The 27062-nt window shown below is 34.9% G+C and overlaps 1 protein-coding gene across 1 annotated transcript in view; it reads left to right on the forward strand.

Moving 5' to 3' along the window:
• The first annotated feature begins 2761 nt into the window (after window positions 1–2761).
• LOC145685989 (signal-induced proliferation-associated 1-like protein 2) overlaps window positions 2762–27062 on the forward strand; it is a 185771-nt gene continuing 161470 nt past the window's right edge. Inside the window, exon 1 of the mRNA XM_081758798.1 lies at window positions 2762–3098. The gene's annotated coding sequence lies outside the window, so the exon portion shown is untranslated. The remainder of the gene's footprint in view (window positions 3099–27062) is intronic.

Below are 27062 nucleotides of genomic sequence, written 5' to 3' on the forward strand. Positions count from 1 at the left end.
TATAATTAACATAAGATCTTTTTAAATGTAGTTTATGTATACAGCACTAGTAAAAAAGAATCCACGAAATCATTAAAGTATCTGTATCGTTAATTTCTTTTCTATTTATTATAATAAAACAGAGTACATGATATGAGTTATTACATTTTTTTCATTATGTGGTTGGAAGATAGTTAACTTATGATGAGTATTACCCCTAAATTATTAACTTCTGCTCCCCCTTTCCAAAATATTACCATCCATCTTACATTCTAAGCAGACGAAATCCATATTTCTCTTGTGGCGCTGGTGTCATAAGGTTTATTTAATTTTCCTCTATTTGTACTGAAATTTTATGCATGTTTAACAAGGTTAACAGTTGAATTTACAAAAGAAGCGTGAGGGTCATACCACTTGAATCTATCAATCCAAATCGAAATATTAACATTTCTGGATAAGTTTCTATACATGTTAACATTTCTGGCTATATTCTGCCTTCATGTCCTCCCCGGCTCCCGCGTTTGTGAAACAACTGGAAGTACGACCGACCAGCGAGACTTTTGAGATGTGAACCTACAGTTCAACGTGGAATCCGAACCCCATGAGCTCCTGCAGCGAATCGAACCCGGGTCTTCCATGCCAAAGGTGCGTAAGCTAACTCGAGCTTAGCCTCGAGGGAGCTCCGGTTTTCTTTCGAGACAATTGGACTAAACAAATTAATTTTTAAAGGGAGTTCGGCTTTGAGAAAGGTCTGTCGACAGCCATATGAACCTTGTGTATTTTACACGATTACGTTATCATTAGCTACAACAGTTTTAACTCTTAGCATATTTTGACGTAGTTTCCTTTTACCTTGAAAGGATTGTGTATATAAAAAGGAACGCAATGCACTCTTTCCTAATTATACTTATCAATGAATGCTACTTCAGTCCAAATGTTTTATTTTGTGTTCACGATCAAAGGGAATGTGTTCGAAAGATTCTACAATACATTTCGCGTAAGGAAACTTTATTGGAAACGTGGACATATTTAAGACGTAAAGATATTTTAAACTCGTACCTTATCCCTTTCATTCAAGCCCCTGGGACTCGGCTTGCTGCTTCGTTTCAGCAATAAATTTCAAGAAAATTAGTATTTCTTTGTTCTAGAAGCAAGATCTTAATTTTAAATGAAAAAGTGAGAATGAAATGTTCTAGTCAAGAATACTCTGTATAACCTGTAAATAAATAATGTTGAAGGAATCTTTATTACAAGCAAGAGTAGCATTTTTCATAAGTTTGGCCTAGTGCTTGCTTTCTGTAAGCGTCATCTCGGATTCAATTTTCAATATTTGCTTCGGCATAAACTGAGCAGTGGTTTAGAATTAGGGCTGCGCGATATCCAGATTTGTGTATTGAAAGTCGATATTAATAAAACATCGAAAATTCATCGGTATATTAATTTTCGATATATATATATATAACATTTTTCGATATTTGAAAGTACTGATTGATTAGTTGATATATCGAATAGGGATGGCCTTTTTCGAAAAATCTGTTTTTCGATTTTCGGAAATTTCATCTTTCGTTTTTTCGATTTTCGCTTTTTCGAAAAATTCTTCGTTTTTCTTTTCCGAAAATTTTTTCGTTTTTCGAAAAATTTTTCGTTTTTCGTTTTCGAAAAAGCCATTTTTCGAAAAAGTATTTTTCGAAAAAATGTGGCCATCCCTAATATCGAAACATTATACAACCCTAGTTCGGCTCAATATTAACAAAATACCAATATTTCATCGGTGTATCGAAATCGAAATAACAAGCATACCAATACATCGATCAGTAGGGCCGCGGTAGCTTAGTGGTAGAGCGTTCACCTTTGATGTACGGGGTCCTTGGTTCTATCCTAGCTCGTGCCAAATGAGCTTTGCGGTGGACAAACACCATGTGCGTGGATTTTCTCGGGGTTCTCCATTTTCCTACCACTTAATTCACCATTTCATTCCTTTCTCATCATAACTGTTTCCTTTAGCCTAGCCAATATACCGTGGGACGTAAAACTTAAAGATTTCATTTCATATCGATCAGTAACATTATCGATATCTAGGTTAGAAAATACCTATCGATATATTGAAATATCACACAATTCCACTTCGGACCCCATATCATCCGTTTCATATAGCCGCATCGCTAACTAATGACTCTCTCTAAACAGAAATAGAGACTTTTGCGAATCAAAACGTTAAGAAAAATTAGGATTGACCTTTAAATATCGAAAGAATCCTAAAACAGAAAATATCGAAAGCTAACCGTTCATATTGTCGATGTTTAGAATCAAACTCGGGGCCTTCAAGATGATATTCTGTTTTTGATAGAAGTTAATATTCCCTATTATGTTTTATCAATTTTCATATTAATACAGAATACAGATAATAATTAATAAAAATATGAGCAATGATGATGTTAGGGGTGACCCGTGGGAGAAAATCTTTCCCTCCGAAAGTCTAGGTTTCCCCAAGAAGCTTTCTACAATTGAGTTCAATGTTGATTATCACTGCTTTTGCAGTACTATTTTACACTTCCCGTGTATTGGAAGTCCTCTCGGAAGAATTTTGAAGTCACCACTGAGTGTGAGTTTTCAGTGCGTGCGTGCAGTTGCGTGCGTGGCAACTATAACTTTTAATTCGAACACAATTGGTAAATAGCGTGACAAAACGTAGAGCCTGGCAACCTTGTTTACAATTGTTTGGTGTCTTACAAACTTCCCGGCATTCTCTGCGCACTCACGTGACCCTTTACAACAGCAGTGGGGTGCTGTGAGGTTGCTGTTGTGTTGAGTTTTGTTAGTGTCTTGTTACGTATACGATGTTTGTGGATGTTGAGGTGCTCATGTTTTGTTTTGTTGTCTGCTGTTGAGTGATAGTGAAATGTGAAATTATGAGTGAAGTGCTAACTGATTGTAGTGTACTTCCGGGATGCTAATTTGTTAATTTTGTTTTACTTTATAACAGTTCTTCCGTTTTCTTAACTTTGTTTTTGAAGTTCATATTTTGCGGCTATCCTTGTTTTAAGACCGTTAAACGAACGAATCTTCAAAGGCAATGGACTTGAAGTGAAAAATACAAGAAAAAACTTAGCTATATAGAGGTAGGGCAATTATTATTTATTAATTTTGGAACAGTGAAATATCCTTGTGTGCTGTTATTTGCTAAAAGTCTATAGATCATATTTTGCTGCAACAAGTTTCAACTCGCTACCAAATTACCATACATAGTTCCTGCAGAAGTTAGTGGAAATTTAACCTATTGGTTTGTTTATCATGAAGAAGCAAAAGAATTTTTTTTTTCTTTGTTGTTGTTGTCACATTTCATTCTTTTACAGTGCTTTAACATTAAATTGCCCCGAATAAATGTATCGCAATATTAGTAATGTATTGCTGAAAGAACTTTTTAATATTCTTGATGACAGTAATTACAATCTAGTCCAAGAAGTGGGAAGTTTGTGAAGAAAACGGCAGAAAAGACTTTCCTTAATTACTTAGTTCAGTTAAAAAAAAAAAAAAAAAAAAAGTGACTCAGGAAGTGTCATGCAAATGGGATATTGTCCCTCTATTATTCGTTTATTAAACTTTACCAATCATGTATTTGCAGTTTCAAATTCTTTTAATAACGGAGGAATTGGTTTAATAATCCAAGTAGGGGCCTATTTGCACGTAGCTAACTAAAGTGACAAAAGTATTCATAATGTATTCATTCTTGTTGATAAAACAGTTTTCTTTAGTTCTTTTTCTGTCGGCCCAATATTACCAAAAAAAAAAAAAAAAAAAAGGAAAAATGTACCTGACTGGAAATAAATAAATAGCAGCAGTTCTAAGCTCCATAGTTCTGGATCTGTACATAAATCTCTGCAAGTAAATTAGCCGATTGTGCGCAAGTTGAAAGTATTAAAGTAATGTGTGTATGAATATTAAATTCTACCGAAGCATCTATATACTCCCGGAAGTCTTGTATTGTATACATCATTAACTTGCCACACCCACTTTTTTTTTGGGGGGGGGGGTATAAATGACGGGTTATCTATTTCAAATCGGTCAACAAAACATCAAAATACTACAACTCATAGCTCAGCTGGAATGTAAACACGAAATCTAATGACCTTCATAATCATACCTAAAGTGCGTTATTCCATTACTTCACGTTTCTTGTTGAAATACATTAGCCAATAATTGCAAATTCCATTATATAGGCCTATATGGATGACTTATATTGTCCCGTTATTCCTCCTGTTTTCGTGAGTTATTGCAGTAAATGTTGCGCGAATTTTGTATTCTATGATTTTCTGTGGAGGCGCTGAGGTACTAGATTGAACATAGAACAAGATACATGATGTATAAATGCATCAAAAAGCACGAGTGTGCATCAAATGATATTTAGATAACATTCTTTTAGCTGTGGTGATTCTTGAGCTAAATAAATAAAATAGTACGTGTTAAAATGATTCTTAGCCATGCAAATATAGAATAAATGTAGTAAATTTACAAAATAAATTCCGAATATTTATCAAATATCACATCATGATGTATGTAATTAATACGTCTCAAATCTTCTGTGATACGTTAATACATTTATATTTTGAATAATACAGTTTTCATTTATTACTAATATACAGTGTATGAAAGCACTTGTAACAATTAAGTGCACTGATGCGTGTCTCAAATTGGCCTCCAACTTGCCGGACTCTGTCTTCCGCAGAGAATTACTTCAAACAAAATAATTGCCTACATATATCTAATTAGTTGAGATCCAAGGAATAAGTAACAAGCGGAAAATTGTGCCAATGATACCACACTGGTGATTCTCTATTCTCTAAGAATGCTTTTATTCATTTTTTTTGGGGGGGGGGGGTACAGAATACTTTGTATCATTATTAACTGTCAGACGCTGTTCGAGTTACAGAAAGAAGGCAGTTTTTATACCGAAAATATATTTTTTAGAAAATCGAAAATTTGCCATAAGTTGAGGAAATAAGCTGATCAGGGCACAGATACGGTATTTAATATACTATCTATCATGACACTCACTCGTTGTAGCCGAGAATGTTCTGAAAAAAAGTTACTGTCCCGGCCGCACAATTAAAACCCAAAGTGTTCCTTATTGCTAAGCGAATGATAATTGTTCATTATACACATCCTTTAGGTAATAATTTGATTTAGCTCGGTTTTCTGTGCTACTAATCTCATAGTTTACTTAGTGGATTTTTTTTTTTTTTTTTTTAAATAAAGAACGTAATCGAACATGAAAAAAATATCGATGTATTTTCCGACTAACACTTGTTCATGCAGTTATTGTTTCAGCTCGAATAAGAGTTTAGTGTAACGTACATTCATGTCCAAAATGATTGTCGCATATCTATAACTGTCTTCTTGTAAGAACATAATTTGATAATCATTTTGCAGGGTACTTTTAATACTGATACTACGTGTATAATCGGGAAATGTATATTTGTGGTAAATTCCATAGGAAATGAGTTATAAATACGAAAATTAGAATGAATAAAACAAAATGTTGCTAAATGGACAAGAAAGTTTTATTTTCATTTTATTCTTATTTACTGCTCTTTTGACGTGAAATTTGCCACATAGGCCTACATGTCTTTGCCGATTATACACATAGTAACATTGTAAGAAATACCGGGCGAATGCGTTATCAAGTTATATTTCTACAACAACATATTTATAGACATGCTATAATAATTTTGGACATGAATGTACATATTAACTCATGGCAATATTAGAAAAAAGACTCCACACGTGCTTTTGTGCCAAGAATGGCAACAGCGCTGCAGGTATTACTGGGGGTGCATCATCACGTTAGGTCCGGTAAATGTTGACAGTGGGTGTGTGTGTTTGTAATCTTCTCTTACTCATCAGAGACTTCTCTTTTCTTTTACCTTCACTCCCTCAATCTTGGTTCTTTAGATCCGAATTGAGTTGAAATCCTTGGGGAATTTCACGTACAACACGCATACCTTGTGTATATGCTCATGCTCAAAGCATGCATGTAAAATAACTTAGATGTTAGCTACTACTTATTCTTTTAAAAATAATCTCTGGGAGCCCTCGAGTTGAAACTACGTGTCTGCATGCCTTTTGTCGCGTGTGTTTGTAGACATTCCTGTCGGTGTCCAGACAAGAGGACGTGTGGCTTTCTGAAAGAATCTACGTGGCTTGGCGGGGGTTCCGTTGTTCGCTTTGAACTGTTGTGGCGATGACCACAGCTGAAGGGTTCAAACAGTATGATATAAATTTTAATCAAATGTCTCCTTAGTACGGATAATTGTAAGAAAGAATTCGTAGAAATGTGTTATTAATGAAATCAGTTCACACTGGAATTATCAAATTACTCTTATATCTTTTATTTTTTTTTCTTTCTCTATTTTACTAGAGAATTTTTTTAGTTAATCTCGGAGAAATGAATCATTTGATTTATTTAGTAAGCTATGAAGAAAGAGTGCATTAATTCTTTAAAATGGTTCATTCTGATGGAGTTCAAAGATGTTTTTTGAAAACTTAAAAAAACAAAACAAAAAATCACACACACAATGTGATCCTTGCACATCAACATTTATTCGATACATATCTCATGTTATGTGGTTTCAATTTCAACTTCAGAAAACTCGAATATATGAAAAAAAAAAAAAAAGCGAGCATGTTTTCTTTCTTATTTTTTCTTTCTTTCGTTCCTTTTTTTCTTATCATGAGGGAATAACCGAATTTTTATTTGTTTGTTTTGGGAAAGGACCATTTTTTCCTTATTCTACTTCCACTTGACCTTTTCCGTTGTAGGTTTGACATGTGAGAAATCTACAAAGTCATATGCTCAGTCCAAGGGTGACTGTGTAATTGTTGAATTTTCAAACTAGCATTCCTGGTTTGCCTGTTAGGTTAAGTTGTACCATCCATATTATTGATTGCATAACCAGATTACTACCTTATAGAGTTTCGTATCTTTCTTTCCTTTTAATTAATACATCTAATCTCATTTTTGTTTTGGAATAAAATTACATCATAAACTCTCGAATGTCCCATACGGAAGACCTGGGTTCGATTTTTGATGGGAGTTTATATGATTGGATTCTCAGCTCAAGCTGAGGTTCACAATCTCGTATAGCTTGGAGTGCTGAAGCGAAATTACAAACTCAAATCAACCAGAGAATCAACTTCCATCATACTTTCAGTTCGAGAAAACATTTTTCTACTAGTTTCAAATATTCTGTTTGAATAGGTACGTTGTGAGCCTAGCACGGTTTTAGATTTTTTTTTTTCAGATTATTCTCCCTTCTTTTTTACTGTCAGAATATTTTGATTTGATTTTCAGGTCAGCTGCGAGTCTATATGAGGCATGGACTTAACAGTTTAACGTAGTATCCGCATTACATGAGCTTCCGCTGGGAATCTAACCTGAGTCTCCCACGCTAAAGACACGTACGCTAAAACTACTTAGCCACGAAAGAGCTCTCATTATATTATACAGTAGAAATATGATAGAAATAGCAAATGTAGGAACAGAGGTTAAAAAAAAAAAAAAAAAACTTATTCTTCGTCAGAATTTAATATTGTGTATAAAAATGTATGGTTTGGCCTTGCTTTCACATAGAACTCGTAAAACGTGTGATTGAAGTGTTAGTTTATACTAAGGTTCTAAATGATAATAGCGTGAAACAAAATCGTACCATTACATTTTCAGTTCAGTTGCTACTGACACTGTTAAATCTTTATTATTAAAATATTTTTTATCGTTTAACATGACTGAAATATTCTTCCACAAATTATTCGTTGAAACTGAAGCCATTCATGGAACTACTAACCTACAATTTGCCCTTTTCCTTTTCTATCGAATGCCCGACTTCCTTTGATTCTTCAAAGTTTTTTCATAACTTTTTTCAAGAAATTAGATGTTTTCCGTGTATTATAAGGAAGAGAGAGAGAAACGGAGAGAGAGAGAGAACTAGAAGGAACTGAAAGCACAATTTCCCAGTAGACGCTTTTTTTGTTTTGTTTTGTTTTTTGAAAATGCTAGTTGTTTTATGCGCCCTTACGGAAATTATTTAATGGCTATGTACACTCATGTCCAAAATTATTATCGCATGTCTATAAATATGTTGTTGTAGGAATATAATTTGATAACGAATTCGCCCGGTATTTCTTATAATGTTAGTATGTGTGTAATCGAGAAAGACATGTATGCGGAAAATTTCATGTCAAAAGAGCAGTAAATAAAACCAATAAAACGAAAATAAAACTTTTTTTTTTGTCCATTTAGCAACATTTTGTTTTACTTATTCTAATTTTCGTATTTATAATTCTTTTCCTATGAAATTTATCACAAATGTACATTTCCTGATTGTACACATAGTATCAGTATTAAATGTATCCTGCAAAATTATCATCAAATTATATTCTTACAAAAAGACGGTTATAGATATGCGACAATCATTTTGGATATGAGTGTACATAGAATAAAGCTCATGTGAATGATTTTTCGTTGCCTAATTATTAGAATATGTAATAATTCAGAAAGTGTGTATTTAGTTTGAATCTCATCTTTATGATATTCAATCTACGCCACTGTCCGCGAATAATTTAATTTTGTAAGATTAAATGACATCATTATGGAGAAACAAACAGTAAGAAAGCATTTTAGTAAGGATAGATAAATAATTAATATGTATTACATAGTTATAACAGTTATTTTTTGAATATTTATCGATTAATGTCGTTATAAACTCATTAATAAAACTGTAAACAGAATTACTATTTAATTCAGGTATTCAGCTAAAAGTTCATTTTGACAGGGAACAATGACAAACAATGCTGTATTAAGTAAACATGAGATAGTATTTTCATTGTTTGCTTCACTAAGTCGTCATTACTCTGCAGTTTATTTTATTTTCTCTTTTGCTTCACTAATAACGTAGGAAAGTTACATGATAAGTAGATTTTGGAGAAATACATTTTGTTTTCAAATCCTTCTGTTAAGTGGGAGGAATCAGATGAAATTTTTCGGTTGGCTCAAACCGCAGATTCAGATGACATTGTTCTTAAAGGAGTCTGTATCTTTTCTTGTTCTGTATCCGGGTGGGGTGAGGATGAACTAACAAAAAATCGTAATATTCAACGTTAGAAAAGGAAGTTGTATGCTGTTTGAGAAGTTGTATGATATCCTTGTATGTGATGTTAGGTTTGATCATTATAGTAACACCGTTCCGTCCCAGTTGCGATGGTATATGACGCGTGGACCGACACTTTGACGTGGTATCGGTACCACTTTTAATTCCAAGTTAGAATCGAACCCACGTTCCTTATACCAAAAGAGCTGGCTAAACGATATATTAATTTAAAAGTCTCTTTAAGTTAACAGGTGAAATAGGCGCCCATATAAATAAGAGACATTGAGCCCTCCCCAATGGTCTTTGGTGACTTTGGTTCATGCGATTGCTGGTTCCATTCTCAGTGGAGGTATGGTGGTTAGGATTCTTCCTTAAATTGTAGGCTCATGTCTCGTATAGCCCCGCTGCTGAAAATGGACGCTAATTTTCAACAAACAAACAACAACAGATAGGGCCTATCGTGTTCCATTTACTTTGTTGGCATGTGTGAAAGACATTTTTTTAAAAGTAAATCTTCTGTAAAGGACATCGGTCAGTGTGAAATGAATATAACTTCCAAAGATCCCAATTGTCAGAATCTGCAAAAAAACTCATTAAATATTAATAATAATGTTCGTCCAGGAAATTCTCGTTGTAATATTTATTTACGAGTACGTAGATCGTAAAATATGCAGGGAAAAAGTTTGTAAAATAATGTTCCCTTGCGTCATATTTTATGATGTTCTTCTACAACAACAATGATTGCTTTGCTTTACTTTTTTTTTTTTTAACTTTTCTTTCGTTTTGCTTATTCCCAGAACTGCTCCACATTCTAGATGTTAAAAGGAAAGCAATGGCGTAAGTGAGGCTGTTAAAAGAAAGTACTTAAACGTACGCTGTGAGTTTACAGTGTGATATGTGTTCGTGTAAAGGGGGAGGGGGAGGTGAGTACAACAATTGTGTTAATTCTTTTTCTCTCACTCACCTGCCACTGACCGATACAAACCTTATCGTGCTTGTTTCCGGAAACGAAAGAGCACAAAGGAGAAAAGGGGGGAAGTACCAAGATTCGCAATCAGGCCACGACACTTCCATCTGCTGGGCACATATACGGATATATAGCTGTGTACGTACATACACGTAAGCCAAGTGTTTTCATTTCGTTCTGTATAATTGTGAGAATAGCTTAGATCGTGTAACACAGGTGTGCATATTTATATCTTGCATGAGGATTTTGTCTTGTTGAATGTAGGGAGAGTTTTTTTTTCCCCTCCGTTTTACTTATACTTTTATGTCCTGGAAGCACGCAATATAGTGTGAATATTTTAATTTTCAGAGACCCTTCTCCCTCTCTGACTGAACCGAATTGCGTCACTGTTGAATTTTTCTATTATCTTGGTCTCCCACAAATATTTATAACGCGCTCCTTTTTCATTCATTAAAATTATTCCATAACTGCAGTAAGAGGAAAAGGATATGATAGTTGTGGACAGGACAGAGTACAACACAATATGATATACATAGTCCACAAGGGCGTAGAAAGAAAAAAAAATAAAGCGGTCATTTGATTCATTAACTTTGTAATGTGTCAGAAACTATCTTTTCTTATCTGTGCGACTATGAAAATAGGTTAATAGGATGCATGGAGTAGGATATTTTCGTGATATGCTGTGAAAAAATTGCCCCCGTGTCTTATACAGCCACGCACGACATAGTGAGATAGCAGGTTTCATATGTGTCAAGGGTATTCCCACGTAAGAGATATGCGTCCACTTTTTCAACCTACGGAGAGAATAATCGTGTAAACAATGCCGAGTGAGTGGAGTAGGCGATATTGTATTCCACTTGTAATGGATAACCCTATCGGGTTCGATTTGTCATCCTAACTGCATTTTGACGTTCTTCAGGTCTATACAACGAAACCTTTTACTATCTCAGTTTCTTCAACATTTTAAAGTTATGCTATTCAAATTTTGATAGGCTAGATTATAGATTCAGAATAATAGATTATAGATTATAATAGATTATATTTTCAGATTATAGATTCTGAAAATACGCGTGTATTTTCAGAATATTTTTAACAGAAAACTTCTATGAGGTTTCATTCTTCTCCATTCAGAAACTAATATATGAATATCAAGTGGTTTGCTAGAATATAGATATACACGGGATTCACTGTCTGTGTGCGTTAAGGTTTAGAATCTAAAATAATTTGTTGTCTAATCTTAAGCTGTAGTAACAAGTGATTTCTAGTTTACGGTAAAAATAGAAAGCGTCATAATTTCTTGCAAGAATGAAGAGTAGGGATGCGCACGATTTGTGGCTGTCTCGCCTCGAAAATGTGCTGTAAAAGTGATGTCTCGACTCGAAAAATGTATATTTCTCTATTGAAAAAGCCGTGTCTCGACCCGAATTTTGTCAGGAAAACTCTGTCTCGACTCGTCTCGTGCGCATCCCTAATGAAGAGTCAACTGAGAAAATTTGATTCGTAATTAACATACAAATTTTAATGTAGAAATATATAGTAAATAATGTACCTATTATGAGTGAAGTTAATAAGAAGTAATTCACTGGCGAATCAGTAGAGGACGACGACTTTCTTGAAGTTAAATCAATTTACAGTCTTATAGAAAAAGTATACATCTAGTTTCAATTCATAATATTACTCTATCTATGTTAATCGTAACCGTAATTATTTGAAACTCGAATTTATGTTATTTGAGTACCCACGATGTTAAGCAGAGCTTTTTCTCATCCACTTGGCGTTTAATCATGAGCTGTTTTCCCCTTCCTGAAGTAGAGTGACTAAACTTTGCACATAATAATTGTTATACAGTAGTTTAAAGTGCTTTTCAAGCCAAAATGCTTTTATTGATCATGTTTTTAAGAAATGGCATTAAGAAAGAAAGAGAGAGAGAGAGACAAGCTATTAAATATACTCAAAATTAGCAGATTGAAAAAATTTTGTTTCTTTGTGATCGATCGAGTTCAACAGACAGTCTGAATTAACATGAGCGAAGTTACTCGGTGATAATGATATCGTGTCGTGCATAGTCGAAAGCTCAGTGGCGATTACTGAAATGCTGAAATTGGTGGAATTATAAGCTGGCAAATATTTCGTTGACATTTGTTTACGATAATTGATCGAGAATTCCTTCTCCATCGGACGGCTTCATATAGTGTTTTAGTTATAGTTCTTAATTCTGCCAGCGATAAAGTAATCGTGGTTAGGCTATAGATCAGCGTTTCCCAACCTTTTTCAACTTGCGGCACACTACGGGTGTTACTTGGATTCTCGCGGCACACTTATAGGCATCATTATTTGTAAATATAAAATACAGTGGTATTTTTTCTGTGATCATTGATCTTCTCACAGAGAAGAAAGCTCTTTCACTGGTTTTTCCCCCTTGGTAAATCATCATGTTTATTTTTCATTCTAATTAGAAATAGAAGACAATTGCAATGAAATATTGGACTCAGGTTTTCAAAATACGCTTTCTTTTTAAAAAACTGTATCCAACCTTTTACTAAGAAGGAAGATCACTAAATAACGAACGAGCAAACAAATCTCTTTTACTTTTAAAACACAAATGTAGGTAATTTGTCGAAAGGATTGAATGATATTTTAAATTTTCAAGTTACGAAATAGCCTGCAACAATAAAGAAGCAGTAATGGTCATAACAATTATAACAAATACTTTTTTCAACATTAGAAATGTGCAGAACAGTAACCCGGTATCAAACTTAAAATTGTAGATTCATAGTGGAGGTTCATAGTAATGTGAAATACAAATATACATTTTTCCCTACGTTTTGCAATGTGATTGCTATTAATAATTTTGTTTCGATTCCTCGCGGCACACCAGCGGCCCATTCACGGCACACCGGTTGGGAAACGCTGCTATAGATAGATTTGACATTGAGCAGTACTGGTCGAAAAACTCCTTAATATACTCAGCACAGGCATTTGACACTGTTTACCTTGTAAGTTCTTAGATATACCATTTTGAATTACAATTTTAACAATCACAATGAAATCCTCAGCTGAAACATTCCAGTACACACTATTTATGAACTAATTAATATTAATTAATAGTTTATTAAATTGAGCTCTTAAGCTTATAATGATATTAACTATGCTAAGGGACAGCGTTTATGGCTTTTGAAGGGGAGCTCCGTTTTCTCTCTAAACGCTGTTGACAAACGAGAGGGCTGGGTGTTGCCACGTCTTTTGTCCACCTTGCGCACCTGCTAGCGCTGTAGTGCATCAGCTGAGCCACCCTCCCATTACCAAATGGCAACGTATCATTTGTCTAGCCCTGCCGCCAGTGTGATCCATGTTTTCAAATTTATGTCGAAAGGGAAGTTCGAGTCTAAGAAAGCTTTCTATTCGTATCCTAACTTCGGGAAAACTAATTTGGGGACGAGTTTAGGATAGAGTTCGCTGTCTCAACACAATTTTCCACGCACCATGCAATTTATTTCCAATAAGTTAGGTCAATGTAGTGAAGAGGTTACAAAGATTGAAAGATACTATCGTAGTAGTTTTTCGTACGTCTCGAGAAATAGTCGCGTCTACGCGTATGACCGTATTAAAATTATGGAGAATTGAGTTCAAATTTTACAAATTACATACTAGAGCCTTTCTGTTTCAAGTATGCCCCTATTGGCGCTGCTCTCGATGTGTGTTTTCCCGTATCACCTTTGAAAGAGAAGGAACAAGTTCCTTTGGTCGAGTTTTTTCAATAGTTGAATGTGGACAGGGTTGCCACATTAACGGACTTCGCTGTATATTGTCTTGTTAGCCATTCTAAGTAGCCTACAATCTTCACTCGTCAGGACCATACGACTGAATGACAAATTGGCAACTCAGCCGAATTCATGTAAAGTGTATTCCATTTTTACATGTGCAGTTTGTATATAAAGGGATGTCACTTTCTACGTGTAGGGGCTAGTGTCATAAATAAGTCATCGTCCGCGGGAACTTGTGGAAAACCCCCGATAGCTAAATGGCCAACCAGAACCCTAATTTTCCAGCATTTGACAACCGCTCGTCAAGTCCACGTGGAGTACTTAGTTCCCACAGTTCCAAACGTTGTCCTTTCAGTCAGTGATTAGAAGATTGCTGTTCAACATATATAGTTTTCTTATACATATAGCAAAACGTGGATGCCTGACATCTGTTTCACATTAGCGATAGTATTGGGAGAGAGAGTAAGAGACACGAGACACAGTGGGTGCTGCGACATTGCAACCCCGCAAGTGCGGTCAAAAGAGCGATAGGGGGAGGAAGACATACTGTTGTAAAATACAGCAGGGGAAGTTCAAAGAATTTGCCGAACTGCCCATGTATAGAAGAAATACACTTTATTTCTTTCCCCGAGGCAAAGGGATTTTTTCTTCGTAAGAGGGCGGCAGGGATGGGGCATATTTGTTAAGTGTGTTTCACATATTTTCCGAGGGCACATTTGAAATAGAAAGGTTCTAGTAGTCGTACACATCCAGAAACACCATTCTTCCATCATTTGTCACCTGCTCGTAAAGCTGAAGCAAGACGCTATGTGTAATGGTCACTTACAGAAAGAAAAAGAAAGAAAGAAATAACATTAAGGCACAACTTTTTCTACTTTGTGTTAGGGTGAATTCACCCGTTGATAAGGCATATATTATAAAGATCAGAAAAAGTAGTAATCAACACCGGAAAGCATTTGATTGCAGAATGATTTTTTTTTCAGACCCTGTTCTTATTATTGTGTTAATCAGGGCTTGAAAATTTTCATTCGTGCATGTCCCACTTGCAGAGTAAAATACGAACTGAATTACAATAAGCAATAACTTACAAGGAATTGGTAATTTCAGTGGAAATTAATTTTTCCCCTTCTTTTTTTTAAAATTCACACTCTGACTGCTAACTTTTCCACGCGGTTTAATTTGATACATAATACAGATAAGGACTCCGTGCGAAAGATGACGTCATGAATGCAACCGAGGGACGGCAATACCCATACTCATACATGATCGACCATATGAATTACTGTACAAGGACACTCTGTTATTAGATAGGCTATATTTCTTTATTTTTCTATATTTTCAGAAACCAGAATTTTATCAGATAATATATTTTTTTGTTCACCTATATATTTTATAACATATTAAGCGTATTGAATTGAATTGAATTGCTCTTTATTTCAGCAGGCGAGGTTCAGCCGGAGGCTGCTCTGCCACCTGACCCTTGTCATCATTACAAAAAAAAAAAAAAAAAAAAAAAGATACATTCAATAATACTAAGGATAAACAAAACACTGAGTAACTGTTAAAAAAACAAAAACAAAAAAATATATGCTCATAGATTCCTTTTCCAGTTTTCAGTTGGATCTTATATCTTTCGAGCAAGAAATAATAATAATAATAAAAATGAATGTTACAATCACAGAATTTGCCGTCATTGACTAAAGAAAATTCTTCTGAATAAACGCCACCAATTTCCAGAACTGGCAGTTCAATATGGAACTTATCGAATATGAGGGCGTTGTCTTAGAAGATTTATAAATATATTTCTGTTAATATAACTGTTTTATATATATAAAAAAAGTATACATGTAATGTACACCAAGTTTTCAGTTGAATATAAATTTCGACGAAAATTCCGCTTCTAGTGGAGTAAGGGGATCTACACTGCACAAATAAATGGAAGTGCGTCTGCATAGTCAAATATTGAAAGCGGAATTATTTCTAGGCGACCATGCTACCAACATTTCGGGATGTCCTTGTACGCGGTTGTCATTGTTACACGTATTTACGAATGTGCAAAGGTTTGCCAGTCAAAAATTTTAAAAATATCCAAATAAGTGTATAACACATATGTATGTTTAGGTGGAAATATTGTATATGTTTATTGAGTCGAACCAAATATTGATTTGTGATATGACGGGCGATATTCCATGAAGAGTGAAAGAGTATTTAGTTTATTGATTTATATAATGTTATTATTCATTTTTAAACTTATGGAGTGTCCTAACTTTTTGGAGCAAATTCAGTTTAAACCCATTGTAAGGAAACCTCGAATAACGCGGTTTTGTATAGCTGGGATGTATCTTGAACTAATTGCAACCTGTTATGCAAGGCATTCCTGTGTACAACGGACAACATTTCGTTTTAGGTTTCATTCTCATTTAGTACAGGGTGTTTCACCCAAAGAGCCATGATATATATATATACAGGTAAATACACAGCAAACAAAGTACAAATTTTGTTTTACAATGTTTTGTTTTTGATTCAGGTTGCATAGTCCAGTATAAGAATGGCGGACAGTAGACTTACGTTGTAGCAGATCTCATTTGTGACTTGGTTCATTGAATCACGCTCCCTTGTTGGTGTCCAATGACGATTCTGACTGGAGAATCATTGTGCATGGGCAGCACCATCCACCAAGTCCATATGACGTTATGTTGATCAGTTCAATAAGACTGGTAATGTTACAGAACTTTGAAGAGGGGGATCCAGACCAACTGTGCCTACACAACAGCGCATTGAAGTAGTGTGAGCATCTGTTGTGAATAGCCCGACTAAAAAATCTCTGCGACGTTTGTCAGCAGAAACGCAATGCGCTGTTGTAATATCCGTAACATCATGTTGGGGAAAAGACCTGCAGAAGTTCCCCTACGAAATGCAGATGCTTCAAAAATTTATAGACATTTCAAAAAGAAGGCGTCTGAATTTTGCAAATCAGTTCACTGCGTTAATTGCTGATGACCCCTACATTATTGAAAAGTTGTGGTGTACAGACCAAGCTTACTTTTATCTGTCAGGTGAAGTAAACAAACAAAATGTAAGGTTTTGGGCAACAGAAAATCCACATGAAATGGTAGACTCGCCTCTGCATTCCCGGAAAGGTTTTGGTTTGGTGTGCTGTATCAAAACGTGGCATAATTGGACCTTTCTTCTGTGATGGCTATGTCACATCAGAAAATTACTTGGCAATGCTTGAGTTTTATTCCTATCCTGGCCTTCGTCGTAAAAGGTGTCTACTTCGCCGGCAATGGTTCCAGTATAGGATGGAGCTAAACCGCATACAACAGAACCTGTCCTTAATTTCCTTCACACAAAATTTCACAATCGTGTGATCTCTAATCGGTATCCATTGCTTTTTGGAACAGGCTTAGAGTGGCTTCTTTGCAGCCCAGACATTAACCCTTGTGTTCTTTTTTATGGTTTTACCTCAAATAGGAGGTATTCAAGCTTAAACCCCGATCTTTAAATGAATTAAGAGCAAACATTGAGCAGTGTACGGCAGCAGTTAGTCACGTCACCCTTGGTAAGGGTTTTGATAACACGAGCATTAGGGTCAGGGTAGAGTCCAATCGTCAGGGTGGACACTTTGAACATGTGTTACATTAGATTTTAGTGTTATATTAAACTTTAGTCTTTCATTTATCAAAAAATGATAATTTCTCTTACTATGGTCATCAATAAAATGCGTTATTGCACTTCAAAATCACGGCTTTTTCACTGAAACACCCTGTTATAATACGTGTAGTTTATCTTGAAACAAACGGAAACATATTATTAACATTAGTATGATTTACTTATTCTTTTGGATGATGGCAGAATAGGAGACTTTTAGAAGAAATGAGAGTGATTTTTTTTCCTTTCTAAACAAGACTGTACTATACATAGGCAACATGGCTTTTGGTTTGATGATAAGTGGTCAGCGCATTGGTTTCATCCCCAGATTGTGGTTCTTCATAGCCTAATCGCTAAAGCTCTCACCTTTAATGCGAGCAGTCCCGGGTTCAGTTCGTGGTGAGCATACTCGTTTGGAAAAATGTAACAGCCTTTTCAGGCTAGCCATCCTTAAAGAGATTTTTTATCATTCACACCGGGCAAATACTGGGATTGTACCTAAATAAAAAAAACACAGGCTGTTTCCTCCCCACACTTTTCCGGGTCGTGTAATCATCGAAGGATGTCATTCCTCATACTTGACGGACTAAAATCGTTATAGATGCAGAAAACCCAAAAATATCATCAATTCCCATCCCCATGCATAGCGAAATTGAACTTTGTAATCTCTTAACGTAGGTAGCCCCACCAATTGCTTTGACGGCTCTAGGTCAACAATAACAACCAAATTACACCAAAGATATGTCCAAGAGTCAAGAAAGAAGATTGAAACCGGTGAATGATAGCAGAAGAAATTATGATTATCATCATTATTTAGTGACTATTTCAATATAGACATTTGGTTATGCAATTACTGGAGCTTATCCAAGGAGTAAACATTATTAAAAATCTACTTCGTTAGATTAGCTTCACGTATCGTGGTATTGTGTTGTTATGATCTGTCAACCACATAATATACACCAATGACACATTATCATGCGTAAAATCAACAGCGTATATAATAAGTTATTTAAGAAAAATAAAGTTGGACATTAATCAAAGAATATTGAAAATTTGCTGGATTTTTTGTTGTGTATGTATCGCTTATGTAGTAAACGTACTTCAGTTCATTGGCTAGCTCAGTGCCTTTCTAGGTTCTGCTCACATCATTAGTGCTATACTGCTATTAGACTAAAGTGATAACTAATATAAGACTGCTTTACACGGCGAATTAGATCAAATCATGTACATGTTTCGAACATCATATGGCGCACATTTGTATTTTGTGTCCGTAGCAACATTTTCCCCGGTCATTGTGCAGAGATGCTCATAGCAAAAAGCAGAAGAGTATAGAGTATCTGTAGAATGTAGAATGTAAGTCAGCGGATGCTGTTGCGTTCTGATTTCTTTGGGAGAGAATTTGAACTTCCTTTGTTATTGTGTTTGTTGTTGCTAAGAGTGTGTAAAGAAACACAGGGACAAAAGAAAGAAAAGAAAAAAGGAGGACCTTTTATTCTGTCACCTTTTTTCCTTTGTTTTCCCATTTTTAAGTATTTTTTTCTGTAACTTGCGAAACGTGTTCCGGTTATTTGTCTTTTCTCTTTCTTTTTCTTTCCTCCCCTCAGGAAGTAGCCATTCCTAATATCAAGCCCTTGACACACACATTTGCTTGCTGTACATATATACATACATACATGCATGCATACGTACATTCATGGCTCTAAGGCTTTCCAGCAAACAAGTTTGCCGACCTTGTGCTTTGGAAGCCAGCTCACCCATACTTCTGAAGAAACAACATGGATTGTATACGCTACAGGCCGGTTGTATTGAATTGGTGTGATGTTACAGTACTTGCAGGGGGGAAAAATGTAAAAAGTTATTATGAATAATTCGTTACACCAAGTAAAATAAATCAATACATATACGTTAAAGCATACGAAAAAAAGATAGACATAGTAGTATTTTTTTTTTCTGAAATGCAGAATTCTCGCTAACAGCAGTGTCTGGACGTCACAAAACATGCCAAAGAAGTGTTGTTCAAATGACATTTAATCTTTCAGTTTAACTTTCCATGATTATGCCCGTTAGGCTAAGGGAGACGGAGAAGTGTTGTTCAAAATATGGATACTATGGTATGAAATTACCAAAAAATATATTTAGTGATGGCTTTTAAGGTAAGATCTATCTATTAAAATGCTACAATAGCAATTAAAAGCGACTGAGCTCCAACCTATAACTTTAGCTTTCAAATCTTTCATTTACGGTTATGTGTGATTTCACGTTTAACAGAGATAAACATTTTAAGTATTTGTACTTTAAATAGTCGAAATTAGTTAACAATATCTTTTTCATAAAGTTTATGATATAAAATTAGTGTTCAAAGCCTTTGTATTTTAATAAGCCTTCTCTAAAATCAATGCATGTGAATTGTGCTTCCATCTTTCGAGTTCTTTTAAACTATGTTTATATGTTTGTGGCCAATCCTTTCGACAATGAGACCTAGGAAACTACAGGCTCTAGAAAGATGACGTTTTCACTATTCGATTGGAAATTTTGCGTAGATTGTCCAGTTCCAATTGAATATTTAAAAAAACATGGCCATTATTTCTTTATTACATTTTTTAGGGTACACTAGGAGAGTTGAAATTTAAAAAAAATACAAAGCATCATATCCTATGCGTTATACATTCCAACACCACATTGTTGTATATTGGGGTTGTATGTGTCGTAGGCGTTTGTTTCATGATCAAATAATAATGAAAAAGGAAAGGTAACCATTTCTCGAGTCTAAGATAAATCTTTATTTTTTGAGTGTTTTGCCCAATGAACACTATATATAACTGACATTATAATTAATTGTATATGTAATGTATTTGCTTATTACATACTGCATGCTTAAAGAAAGAAAACACTGGTCATACATGAATTAGAAACTCCAACCGGAAGTAGGCTCAAATCTTGCAAACGGTGCGAGATATTGAGAAAAAATAATCGAAAAAATCTCCCCTTTATGATACCCTTTGCGGATTTTTTTTTTTTTTAAATCAAGACGTCTTTCACTTGTGTCTGTAAAGGGACATGTACATATGTTGTGAGGAATGAGGAGATTTATGCTCATATGCGAATGATGCGCTGTGTAGAGAGCGCAGGTTCAGCTAGTATCGTTATTAAAAAGTTATTTTTGTTTTAACTGTCACACTTTTTTATCTTCGTTTGAAATACAATAGCAGGTTCCAGCCTATTTACCCGAAGATAGTATGATATGGCCATCAAGTCAGTATACCAAAAAGATCAGTGTCAAGCAGGGCCGGATTAAGGGGGGGGGGGTTAGGGGTCCAGGTGGACAGGGGCTTCACTCTCATCAATATCTCGACTGGTTATCTAGAAAGAATCACGAAGATACAATCATCAACATAATATAAAATATGACCAAAAATATGAAACATATTCCCTTAACTTTCCTAATGTACTTTCACAGAAATGTATTAGGTGAAGTCAGCAGGGGCCACATATTTTTTTCTAGCCCCGGGCCTCCAGATGAGTTAATCCAGCCCTGGTGGCAAGGTCCCCTTTGTCTACTAATTCCAAGGGTTGTATGTAAAAAAAAAAAAAAAAAAAATACTAAGGGATAGGAGTGGAGGGATAGATCAAGAAATATTAGATAATGCAGATACAAAAGCTCAATAATTATGGCTTATGCAGGTATGTTCCCTGCATATGTTCAATTAATATTTTGAAAATAAAAATACTCTTGTATACAAAACTTCTTGTATACAAACAAAAAAAAATTCCTCCTTTTATAATAATATGGGGGCATCGCAGGTTTGTTTTTGAAAAACTCCAAAATAAAGTCCAATCAGAAATGTCCATTGGTCGAGCATACGTGATCAAATAATATAATCGAATCACATGCCTAGTTCGAATACGTCGCTTCTACATGAAGTTGTTCCAGAAATTGTCAGCAAGCAAATGGTGGGATGACATTTTAAATATGAAGATCCTGACCTAATCTTTCACACATTCGTATCTATGTATAGCTTCGTTAATTCAGATGCATTTAAACTGATCTTAAATAAACAAATAGGATGTTTGAAGGGTTTTGCGTTAAAAAAAGTAAAAAAAAAATATATTTGCTTTAAAACTTACATTAGTAGTTATGACAGTACCTACGGTTGTGAAGCACTTGAAAACGAGAAATGAAATCTTTAGTTTTTACGTCCCACGCTTATGCCGGTTAGGCTAAAGGAGATGGTGATGATAAGAAAGTGGGAGGAAACCGGAGAACCCCGAGAAAACCCAGGAGCACGGTGTTTGTCTACCACGGAGTCCACACGGCGCGAGGTGAGATAGAACGAGCACCGGGGGTGAACGCTCTACCACTGAGCTACCGCGCCCCCTAAATATTTGATCTTTAACTTCCGTAATGTCCACGTCTCTGAACTGTACAGTCCAATAAAGCATCCGACTAACTTCTTCCTTAGTCCCATATTAAGCCTGCTAGTTAAGAGTGATTTTTTCTTGTTGAATGCCTTTTTGGCAATTTTGGACCTAGTCTTATTGGTATAGTAATTGTCTCTCGTCAAAATACTTCCTAGATACTTGAAATTATCTACCTGAATAAAGTTCTCTTTGTTCTACTCTGACCCGCAAGAGTCGTTTCCACGGAATATTCTCATGACTTACGATTTTTTGATGTTGATATCCATTCCATATAGTTTCCCAGTGTCAGCTATTTTGTCAATCATCTCCTGTAGTCCTTCGGTTCTGGCTGTAATAATCGTATCAGTTGCATATCTGATCTTGTTAATACTGCCCAGGCCCTAAACCAGCCACAGAGGTTGAGGGGGGGATGAATGTGTTAGGGAGTGCCAAATAATTAAAAATTCTCTTAAAAATATCTAAATTGTGCATTTTCTATTGAGGTCTGGAGGAGCCACAGGGAGTTTAGGGGGGCAAGCCCCCTAGCCCTCCTCTGGTTGCGGGCCTGATGCTGCCTCCAATCTTGAAATATCCAGTTCCCATTAATGCTTCTTTCAGTAAATATTCAATATAAATGTTGAATAAATTGCAGCGACATACTACATCGTTGTGTGACTCCTCTTCCAATCTCCACACTACTTTTTTCTCCTTCATTCAAGCGCAACACCACTCGTTGTCCTATGTGCCCTTCCTATAAGTCTCTGTGTAGAGTAAGTCCAATTTTTTTAATTTATCAAGTGCGTGTATATAAAATAAATGACAATGGATTGATATAGTATTTTTGCTAGCGTAATATATATATATATATATATATATATATATATATACCGAAAATTTTCAGTGTCGTCTTTATTTATTGTTTGTGTTGTTTGCTGTTCCATTGAATGCTCGGAACAGTTCGTGATTTACACTCTGAGGTAAAGGAGTAATAGAAAAAAAATATAAATAAATAAATAACGTGCAGTATTTATACTGAGTATAGATATATAACCAGAACCGTGTATAAACTTCACATTCATGGTACGGTGAGTTAACGTGACGATACTTAAGATGTGGTTGCGTCTGAGAAATTCTCACGTGTGCAGCGAGATACAATTAATTTATGAATTTGTATGGTAAAGTAAGACAGAAATTAGTGCTGATGTATCAAAGTCATTTACGAATACTGAATATATTTTATCCCGTATGGTTTGAGATATTGTAGTCAGTAAAGGATGTTCTTTTAAACGAGAAATTAAAGTAATGGAAATATGGAAATGTTCTATTATTGTTGAAAATTGGAAACAAACAATTCCGTTTGAGCTCCATTTATGGTTAAATGAGTTTACGCACTGTTAATTAAGAGTGATAATATCTGAATATATTATCTACAAATTCTTGCATTCATGTTTAGAGACAAAAAATTCAATTAAGCATTTTGCAGTGGAATTAGAGAGAAAAAAAAAATCCTACCTTAAATCAGCACTTGTTACTGCTCTACGCAAATATTTGTGCCAATCTCTCACAACTGAAAGATCACTGTAACTTAACAATTCTGATAGTAGTCTTAATTACTTTAGTTTGTTGTTTAAGTGCTTAATAGAAGGTAGCATGTATGTACTGTAAAAGTTTCGGTAAAACAAACATATCATTAACAATATCATTTTGAAATAACAGTCTTGGAGGAATGTGTTGGCATTAAAATAAACGATTATTGTTTGTTATTTTAATATCAATATTATTTTCATTGTAATTTTCGGTGAAAAATTTTACAGTATTCTTATTTCTTCTGTATCATATTAACGTTTCTCATGCCTGGTTAGCTTCCGAGTAGTTCAGCTGTCGATATCCGGATTCGACTCTTGCTGATCTCAATCTCTAATAGTTATGGGGTGTGAAAAAGAAAGAGTTAAAACTTCAGTCTGCAGGACACAAATAAGGAAAAACTAAAACAAATCAAACTACAGTGAAGGAAAACCAACGGAAATTAAACCTCTCAAGATATATATATATATATATATATATATATATATATATATATATATATATATATATATATATATATATATATATATATATATATATATATATATATATATATATATATATAAAAGAGAACGCACAAATCCTTTGTGAACTCATCACGCTAATACGGCTGAACCAATTTCTTTCATTTTTGGGGGGTTGTTAGGATTTGGACCCTAGATGGTTTTTATCATATCACTTTAATTTTTAATTACCAGTGTCTTGAGATAATTGACCATTCAAGTGTCCATACGTACAAATCCTTTGTTATTAGTTCATCATAGGTAAAAATAAACGTATTTATATGCAACCCGCATGACCATGTGACTCGGCGGGTTAACATAAATGACAGGCGCTATAATTTTAACATTTACTGCAATTTGAAAGCGAAAAAGTAAAAATTATCTAAGTAACAAAGTTTATTGCGTTCCGGGGTGACCGCAGCGAAGCGGGGTGAACGCTGCTAGTATATATATATATATATATTGTGCGCGAAAGGCGAACTTACACTCAATTTAGGACTTGGTAGTTTTTTTTATCTTCCTTCGACGAAAATTCTGTAGATGAAAATTTCTTTCCAATTACGTTATTCTAATGTGATCTTATGAGTCCATCTCTAGATAGTTTGACACAAAATTAGTAGTTTCTCTTCTTTCCCTCGAAGGATTGACAGGAAGAAAACTTTCACCAGTGAAATTTCCAAAATTTCGTAAAAGCAGGTGACTCCTTCAAAGTGGATCACTTCACTCACGCAACGTACAGAATATTGTGAAAGCAGCACTTTTTGGATGTCTATCTTGGCTCAAGTTTCTTCACTATCCAGACTAGAAATGTTTTTCGTTTTTCTTGATTGGAGAGTTTCACGTATTTGAGAATATATTGTCGAAAGTGGAACAACAGTACGGATAGAATTTGTTGTATATTTTGCACTTGTATGATAAGCAAGGAAGTAAGCAAGAAATTGTTGATATTGGTGCCATGACTGTTAGTAGGGGGGTGGCTTCGGGTTTGATTCCCAGTGGGGCCGTGAGCCACAAAGTTTATGGTTTGATCTGTTATTAGAGGCAACTGGAGAACTAATTATAATAAAAAGTAGGTTTGTGCGTCGATAAAATAAGAAATAGTTATGTCGGAAGTCGATGTGCGGTTCATGCTTGGATGTGGAATGATTGAATTGTTTCAAGGGCAATACTCAAACAGAATACATGCAATTGTATGAGTAACATATTGTATCTGTTAGCTATCTGATGTTTACAGAAGAGTGTAATAAATATTCGAACAAATGTTGACTGTGGCGCTTTTGCATTTAATACAAATATTCAAGGACCAACAATACGTGTTTAATTATTTATTAATGTATACTTCACAGTTTCAAATCCTCAGAAAACAGACAATTTAGAATTGTAGCACTATTGATTCTTTTTCATATGGTACTACCTTTTCGTAAACCACAGTATTTTGAAGCAAGAATAACCAAATGTAATGTGCTTTATTGCTAATCATAATTTCTTTCTTTCGCAGTTTTATTTATCTATTTTTACTTTCTTCTCTTCGTAAACCGTTCAAACTGTATGATTTATGAGTGGTACTTCGTAACTATCGTGAACTAAATTGCTATCATTCTCTTCCTTGGGGCGGGTGACACGTTGAGATTTCTCAGTGGGAGTGTTGATGTGTTTAGGTCCCTGTTATAGTTCCAATTACCACCTTACAGTATCATCGGACTCGAAAGGACCCCCTGTCCCAAATAAACAAAATTCATGCTCCTTCATTGGTCTAACATTATTCATATAAGAGGAACATATGATCTAGGATTCGATTTGAGATAAAGATTCGTTACAATATTTTTCATGATCTCTTATAGTGTACAGGCATATTTTTTAGTAGCTTGCTCTCTTAGGTAGAGAAAAGCTGGATTGCAGCAAATGTCTCTCTCTCTCTCTCTCTCTCTCTCTCTCTCTCTTTTTTTTTTTTTTTTTTTTTTTTTTTTTAATGCCAATAGACAGTGTTGAATTTAGATTTTCTTCATGGGAACTTTTGAGAATCCATCGGAACATTAAAAAAAATATGAACTGCTAATATTACGAAATTAAATTTTCTAGTTTTATGAACCACGGGATCTAAGGAGCAGGGGTGAGCGCTTTACCATTGAGGCACTGTGTGCCTGAGAATGCCAATATTATATACGAGCTCCTATGCAGAAGAATATTAATTAATGTTCTCATCGTGAGTTTAAGGGATTTGAATTCGACACTATTTACGATTTCAAAAGGAAAACGTTTTTAAGTTTTTTCGAACATTACTATACGTGGATCTTCCCTTACTTTACTCTCTAATTCAGATTTAAGGTAAGCTATCTCATATTCATTTAAAGTACATTTTCATTGTTTTTTTGGCATTGTTATGAGCAAGAGTAATGACAAGATACTCTAGTTTGTGTAGTGATGTTAAAATTATCTAAATATAATAATCCCTTCCGTTATTTGAATAAATATTTGAGCAGTTATTCGTTTATTTGACAGTTATTTGACACGTTATTTCATTTCATTATTCAAATAACTTTTCAAACATTTCTTTGTAATTCAACTAATAATGTTGTTGTTTAAATAATACGTACATCATATCTTTGGACTCTCGCACGCAATTATAAACACCGGCTCGCCTCTTTAACACGGTATCGCAGATCTAACTCATTTCTGTTATTTTCATCTAAGAAACATTTTCTCTGCCTCATATTTGTTGAGGTGTAAGATCAAGGGCGCCCATCAGGGGGGCAAGGTGGGGCGCTTGCCCCCCTAAGAGAAAATCGTACTTGGGAATATAGAAAGTTCAATAGAATGTTTACATTAGTTATAGCAAAATTTGAAACTATATTTGAAACCTCTCTTATATTTGCCCCCCCCCCTTGGAAACCACAACATGGGCGCCCTTGTGTAAGGTGGCAACGCAGGTGTGGGAAAAAAAAGAGAAACAGAGAAGTATCATCTGCAAGGGAGGAAGGAGCGTCATTTCAGATTTTGCTTGAGAGGGGGGGGGGGAAAGACCCCTTGATATAAGTAAAATTTCGCGTTTTTCACTGATTAACTACTATTCTATTGA

The sequence above is a fragment of the Thermobia domestica genome, chromosome 5 (assembly GCF_964235325.1).
Source record: "Thermobia domestica chromosome 5, izTheDome1.hap1.1, whole genome shotgun sequence".
NCBI lineage: Eukaryota > Metazoa > Arthropoda > Insecta > Zygentoma > Lepismatidae > Thermobia > Thermobia domestica.